The following is a 7,975-nucleotide window of genomic DNA, read 5'->3' on the forward strand; positions in this document are numbered from 1 at the left end:
GTGTGAAGAAAGCAAGATACAAGAAAACAAGCCTGTTATAAACCCGTTTATGTGCAACACTTTGAGTGAGGCCATGGGTTGTGGACCTAGCAATGTCACAAAAAAAGGAAGATGCACACTCAGTGCTCTGTTAAAAACTCAGGGATAGCCGGGCGGTGGTGGCGCGCGCCTTTAATCCCAGCACTTGGGAGGCAGAGACAGGCGGATTTCTGAGTCCGAGGCCAGCCTGGTCTACAGAGTGAGTTCCAGGACAGCCAGGGCTACACAGAGAAACCCTGTCTCCAAAAAACAAAAAAAAAAAAAAAAAAAAAAAAAACCAAACCTCAGGGATAGAGAGATGTGATAGGACACGGTTGTGTTGGGGGAGGAGCCTATCGCTATTAACTTCCTCCACATAGCATCCCAAGTGCCTACTAGAACTTAATATGCAAAATAAATTACTTTAAACAAAAAACTTAATATGCAGGATAAACATGTTGGGGATTGGTTCTAATGCTTTGATTTAATTGGGAATTTGTGTGTCCAAATGCTGAAGGTCCTTGTCCTCAATTGGGTTTTCAATGATTAATAAAGCTGCCAGCGGCTAATGGCTGGGCAAAGGAAGATGGGACGGGACCCTTAGATTTGCATGAACTGGGATGAGCGGGGGAGAAGGAGGAAAAGGAAGGAGGGGGAGGAAGGGGAAGGGGAGGGGAGAAGAGAGGAAAGGAGAAAAGAGGAGAGGAGAGGATGGGATGTCGGGGGAGGGAGGAGGAGACGGAATCCCCAGGTTTTGGAGGGAGATAGATCAGATTTAGAGCTGCAGAAGGAAAACCATCTAAAATGTAAGTGAGCAGGAATGCGGCTCCTGGAAGGCCTGCCCAGAAGTGTCTTGTATTATAATCATAGATTTAGATGGGTGTTGAGTCAGGAGTACCGGCAGGAAATCTATGATAGCCAGGCAGAGGATTAGAACTGCTCAGTCTTTGAGCTAGCTAAGGCATTTCAAATATAAGCTAGTGTGTGTGTGTGTGTGTGTGTGTGTGTGTCTTTGCTGATCCAAAGAGTTCCTAGGCAGGTGGCTGCACACATGTGCAACCTTCCAGGAGCCAAAGTGGTGTAGCAAAGCTCACCACTACAGATGGCCCCAACTTAAAATATATATATATATTTAGAAATTATTTACATACATGCAAATGATGTAAGTCTAGGAGGCAGAGAACTGGTTTCTCAGGGAGTGGAGCCAGTCAAGTGGTGGTTCCTACTGCAAGCCTTGAAGCTAGAACAAAGGAACACAACCACCACCAGAGAAAGCCTCAGCTCAGAGATGCTGGGAGCCCCTGCTGTGCAAAGAGTCAGGCAGCCTACTAGGAAGGAGACCATGAGAGCCAGACGGTAGATGCAGCCTTCTTCCTACAAGCAAATAATCAAAAGAGAGGGATAAATAAATTTGATTTAATTGTTTTTAAGGACAGAAGGGTGAAGTTTTGAAGAAACTTTTGAATTTGAAGAATTGAATGAAAAAAAAATGAATTAAAGAAATTTAAGAGTCAGTAGGTGCTATCAGTTCCTTTAGCTGCTTTAGTTGGGTACCATCCAGTGCCCAGGTTACACCAGGAGCCATCAGCTCTGGCTTTAATTGCCTGCTGCCATCAACAGAGGCTGATATTAGGTATCATCTGTGCCCAGTTGTCCCATCCTGAGACATACCTACAAAACCACACATTTCCCTAAGTTACATAGATGTATAAATAACTTAGTCCTTGATCTCATGTTGGTCAGGCAGGAGATGATGGAGGCATGCCGTCTGAACAGATTTGTTTAGATTGGTTTAATTGCTTTGAATTGTTTTAATTATCAGAATGCGCGTGGTTATGAGTTTGGTGGTTATATTAAAATTCCCCTGGGAGAGAAATCAAGCTATACTTTTAATGATTTCTGGTTACTGGACTAAAAACATGCTATTTTGGGAGAGAGGCTCTGTAATTATGTTGACAGGAGAGGAGAAAAGGCTTTGGACCCCTTCCAGAGTGATATGGATCAGATATAACATGGGTAGATCCTCTGAAGATCTTGGCAACAGAAGAAAATTTCGAGCAAATCGAACAGGACAGGTAACTTTATTTGCTGATTCCTTGACGTGGGGAACTGCCCAGTAACTGGCTTACACATAGAAATGTCTCTAGCCAAAACTTCAGCTAAAGTTAAACAATAAATCTTGTTGGATATGAAACCTGTAAGATTCTTTGTGCCTTCCTTCATATGGCATGAATGAAGACGTATTACAACTGGTTGTTGATCAAATTAACTCATAAAAGGATAGTTGTCTTTCACTTACTCAAAGAAGGAACAAAATTCATCCTTAACTGATCTGTGCACCTTGCACAATCCATACGAGTATCTCAATGGCACTAAAATTTTGGAGATTTACATATTACAGAATGTATACCTTTGACAAGTTTCATCTTCAGAGATGCTGAACGGACCTGCTGTTCCAGCCCCCTGCTTCCCGATGCTGTCCAGAGACTTGTTTCCCGAACAACCTCAGGAACTGCTACTGATTCCAGATGATCTCACTGTATCCAGCCTTTCAGACGGATCCAGTCAGAACTTCAGTCAAGCCCTGAGCCTTGTAAGCATACAGAGACTGGATAACAGATGCTGAAGCCAGCTTTCTTAAGTCTAACCAATTTTTCTAACTTTCCTACCCCTCCCAACCCCTTTAAAGAATTTCTCGTTGCTCATATTCAGCAGGAGGAAGTCATGGAAGGTCATCAGCTGGATTCCTTGGGTGTGGGTGTCTGGTTATGGTTATTTTGTAAATTATAGATGGGTTGTCATTTTAAGGGATAATTTGGAAATGGTTGTAATTGTGAACAGAGAGGAAATAGATAGGATGGATTACTAAATTTATTCTTGAACAAAGCATCGTGTAGCCACAATCTTACATTGATAGAAATCTTTGAAAGTGATGTAAAATTGAAATTATAATTTCTTACATTGGTACATAATTTATATATTGCTATAGGATTAAGGTTTTTGTTGGTATAAATTTGTATGTTGATACAAAATTTGAAATTAATTTTGTTACTCTGAGATAGATATTGTGCCTGTGAAACTCACTTAAGAATTCAAGGATTAGATCCAGTCGTTCTAATAGCTGCTATTAAAAACTGTTTAGGATGATTAAGTAATGCGGGTTAAGGGCCAGATAGTGAACTCATGGTTATATCAGGTTTTGATTTAATTATAATATGGTGTTTTCAATATTATTCAATTAGAAATAGCTAAGAGTAGTCAAGCTTTAAGCTCAGATATACCTTTTATATATAGTCTTCAAAAGCATCAGAAGTCCACAGAATCTAATATTTAATCATTTCACTGTTATTAAAATTTTTGACTAGAGACATGTCTGCTCCTGACAGTACCCCTTCATGGTTCAAAGAAGACACTGGGCATCTTTACCTCCAGGCAAGATTGCTTATCATGGCAAGGTAGCCACTGGGCAGAAATTGCCTATATCATCTGCAGACCATACTGTTCAAAAAGGTCAGACAGATGTGGTATAGCTGACTGCTAAGCTATACAAGACAGGGCAAACCAGTCCTTCATAGTTCCTGCTTCATTTCAAGGTCTGTTAGATGGCTCTGGGCCAGAAGGCTGAAGACAGATGTTTTGACATTTTGAGGAATAGGAGACTGTCCAGGTAGTCAGTTGCCTCTATAATTGTTTAAGTTTTGAAAGATATATATATATATGTGTGTGTGTGTGTGTGTGTGTGTGTGTTTGTGTGTGTATTTTGGTTTTTTGAGACAGGGTTTCTCTGTGTAGCCCTGGCTGTCCTGGAATTCACTCTGTAGACCAGGCTGGCCTCGAACTCAGAAATCCACCTGCCTCTGCCTCCCAAGTGCTGGGACTAAAGGTATGTGCCATCACTGCCCAGCGGAAGCTATATTTTTATTCTCCCTATATAATCAGGTAATATTTAATTCATTCTTGGATTTCTGACAAGGTTGAAGATTAGTTATAGTCTCATAAGCAAACTTAATTGTTTAGCATCGAGAGATATGATATAGAGTTAAAAGCATGATTTTCAAATGACTATACAGGCTAAAATCAGAACATAATTCAGGAATAGAATTTTAAGCTCTTTAGTTAGGATATGATGATAAAGTACGTTATTCAATTGACATATACGATGGACTGCATGTTAATTGTATATCATATTCTGAAATTTACATAATTATTATGGTTATTCTCAATTTATGCCTTGTACCCCCCAGGGTCACCAAAAGATTTGAGATGGTATGTTGACAATTTAATATTATCCTTATTACTGAGATTCCTTATCCTCAAGGACAAGGAATTGTGAAAGAGAGATTATGGAACTTTAAAATAATATCTTGATAACTCTTGAATGTGAGAAGAACAACTATTGATGCTTCTTCCCTGGTTTTACAAGAAACTCTGAAAAATTGGCTTTTAAAAACTAAAAAGGGGGAATTGTACCCCCCAGGGTCACCAAAGGCACACCTTGCTTTTGTCTTATTCTAAATTTTCTGCAAACTGATGCTAAGGGTCAGTCTGCAGTGGATCGCCACTGGCATCCAGTTACTTCCAGCTCATTTGCCAGGGTCATGTGGAGAGACCCCTTAACTAATACTTGGTGTGGTCCCGACCATGTTTTAATTTGGGGCCGTGGCTCAGTATGTATTTTTTCAGAAAAAGAAAACGGGGCCCAATGGCTCCCTGAAAGAATGGTCCGTCAAGTGGACACAGATCTTGAGCCTAATAATTGTGATCCTGATGATGATGGCTCAAAATCCTTATCTGCCAGCTGATTTAACCTGGCATGTAGTCTCCATCAATACTTGAAGCCACCATACGTGGTGGCCAGTCTTTGTGTCTAAATCCCTGTCAACCAGCAGTTAGATTAGGCACTGGAACATTTCTGCTTCCAACCTTATTTTCTATATTGCTTGGATAAATCATGTTGCTTTTAACCTTTTAAACCTTGTGTCTCAAGCAGATAGGTTGCCTTCACACAGGATCGCTTTCAGCAAGCTCAGCTTTCATCATGGCAGTTATCCATCGCTATGAAGAATTGCATCTAGCGCATGCCCACAGGTCCTTTGGTCTGAATGTGGTTTTGGTCTTATGGGAAAGAGTGTGCCACTGATGGCGGGTTAGTCAACGACGGGTAAGAGTGTCATGAGCTCCTATAAACCTAAGACAGAGGCTTACATCAATATGCTATGTATGTTCCTCAAAGACGGGTAATATAGGAGTAATATAGATGCCAACCTAAGACAGACACGGTCGCCCGGCCACTCTGTACCCTAGATGGGATGAAATATTATACCCCATCCAGCTGCTGGCACTGCTCATATCTTATAAAATTAAAAAGGGGGAACTGTGCCCTTCCCCCAGCCTTGAGCAGGCCTAAGAGATGAGACCTTGTTTACAACAATAGACCAAACAATAGGACTCTAGAGGTATGGCCTGGAGGCATTTCCTGCCCTTGGTGGAGGCAGTGCTTGCTTTGCCCTTGGCACCTCTCTGGCTGCCTGTAGCCTGGTACACTAGCTGAGAAGAATAGACTGCCTGCTGAGCTTGCTTGAGGCATCTCTAGCCCGTGATTAAGTATGGATTCCCCTCACCTCCAGCAGGATGGTTTCCGCTCACCCCCCAGCCGGCTGAAGCAAGAAGGAACTCTGGGGGTGGGGGTGGGTTATCCCCTTTAAATTAGAAGCTGAACATTAAAGCAATGAGCCTCGATCAGAAACCTTTGTCCTGGCTTCATCTCTTCCCGCCCTCTTGTCCCTTCCCAGCCTCTCTTTCAGGTGAACCCGGTCGACTGTGGCCGATGGCCTGCAACAATCCCTGAGAGAAGAGCCTTTTTTTATTAGGACAGAAAGGTGAGGTGTTGAGTATTGGTTCTACTGTTTTGATTTAATTGGGAATCTGTGTGTCCAAATACTGAAAGTCCTTGTTCCCAGTTGAGTTTTCATTGATCAATAAAGATGCCAGCAGCCAGTGGTTGGACACAGGGACATGGGATGGAACCCTTAGATTTTCATGGGCTAGGATGAGAGAGAGAGAAAGAGAGAGAGAGAGAGAGACAGACAGATAGAGACAGACAAACATTCAGTCTCCTGGGAAGGACATCTGTTAGCTTAGATTCTAGGTGAGGAAAATTAGTGTTTCTGTGACCTGATTTCCATCCGGGGCATTCTAGCTCCATGGCCTATCCTGAGAGTGTTAGCAGCCATGAATGGTTGACAAAAGCCACAGTATAATTCATCAATTTGGTGGGTGCAAAAATAATAGCAGTTTTTGCATTGTTGAAGTTTTCTGTTTAATATTGGAATATGTGGACGGTTTAATTTCTTTATGTGTATGAGAATGTATTTGTGTGAGTGAATGCAGTGTGTATGTCTGTTTTCCTGCTGAGGCCAGAAGAGGGTGTCAGATCCCCAGTAGGTGGAGTTATAGGTAGTGTTGAGCTACCTAATATGAATGCTGAGAGCTGAACCAGGTCCTCTGCAGTAGCAGTAGGTGCTCTTAACCTCTGGGCCAGCTGTCCAGCTCATGGAGTATATTGATAAATATGGCTATGTTGTATGACAGTTTAATATGCGTTTCCTGCTTTTTTTCTAATGACTTGCTTTTACTTTATATTTCTTTTCTATTATGAAAACTATGTTGGAGGAAAAGCAGATTCAGGTAACAGGATTTAAGTTCAGAATGGGTGGCAACACAGCAGAGATGATACACCATTAATAACACATCTGATTGGCTGAGTAACATTTCTCGAAGTGGCCGTTCAGGAACTGCTAACGTCCATGCAGTGGTGGCTCAGGAAGGACAGAGACTGTAATGGCTGACATCAGAAGTTGACAGCGGGTTTTACTGCTGTGAAGAGACACCATGACCAAGGCAGCTCTTACAAAGGAAAACAAAACACTGAGAAAAATGTAGTTTCAGAGGTTCAGCCCATTATCGTCATGGCGGCAAGCATGGTAGCGTGGAGGCAGACGTGGTGCTGAAGGGCCCTGGAATTCTACATCTTGATCGAGAGGTAGCAGAAGGGTTCTGTCTTCAACAGGCAGCCAGGGAGAAGTTCTGCTCTACACTGGCCTTAATTTAACTGTAGGAAAACTCAAAACCTATCCCCACAGTGACACACTTCCTTCAAAAAAGGCCATACCTCCTAACAGTGCCACTTCCTGTAGGCCAAGCATTCAAACTCATGAGTCTATGACATCTTGACGTATTCAGACCACCACAGTAGTTTTCAAGTGTTCAACACGGACCATTCAACCAGAGTCATTTGTCATTTGAAACAAATTGGAAAGATGAAAAAGCTTGAGTGTGTGGGAGCAGGTAAAAAACTAAAAACTGGCTTCGGATTGTCATCTATCGTCTCTTATTCTATACAACGAACCATTATTTCTCAAATGGATTGCTGAGAAGATGAAAAAACAGATTTAAGCTTTTCTTCTCAGCATCTGTTTCAACAAAGCTGCAGCCATTATCACTGCTCTCCGAGCCTCTCCATAAGACCAAAAAGGAATAGTCCAAAGGCTAAGTTCAGGACAAGCTAGGCCACCTAATGCTATTTAACAAAACTATATGTGAAAAACTGTACGGAAATTCCCAACTGTAGGCTTACTACCCAGCTCTGGTTTCAGATCCAAGGTTCCCTGGCCAGGACAGCCTTGCAGGAGCTCCTTAGCAAAGGACTTATCAGGCTGATTTCAAATGTTGGGTAGAGATATCCCAGCTCCTGTCAGAAGATGCAGGAATAGGTTCAATCAATGGTACATTTGGAAAAACAAAACAGGTCAGCGGTTGGCCTGAGAGGAAACTCCAATGTACTCCTGAAAGCAAAACTTGAATCAAAAAGGTCATCATGGTTGCTGTTTGGTAGTCAGCTGCCAATCTGAAAGACACTGGCTTTCTGAATCCCTGGGAAGCAGGTACATCTATGTAC

Source organism: Grammomys surdaster, unplaced genomic scaffold (assembly GCF_004785775.1).
Source record: "Grammomys surdaster isolate TR1022 unplaced genomic scaffold, NIH_TR_1.0 125984, whole genome shotgun sequence".
NCBI classification, from domain to species: Eukaryota; Metazoa; Chordata; class Mammalia; order Rodentia; family Muridae; genus Grammomys; species Grammomys surdaster.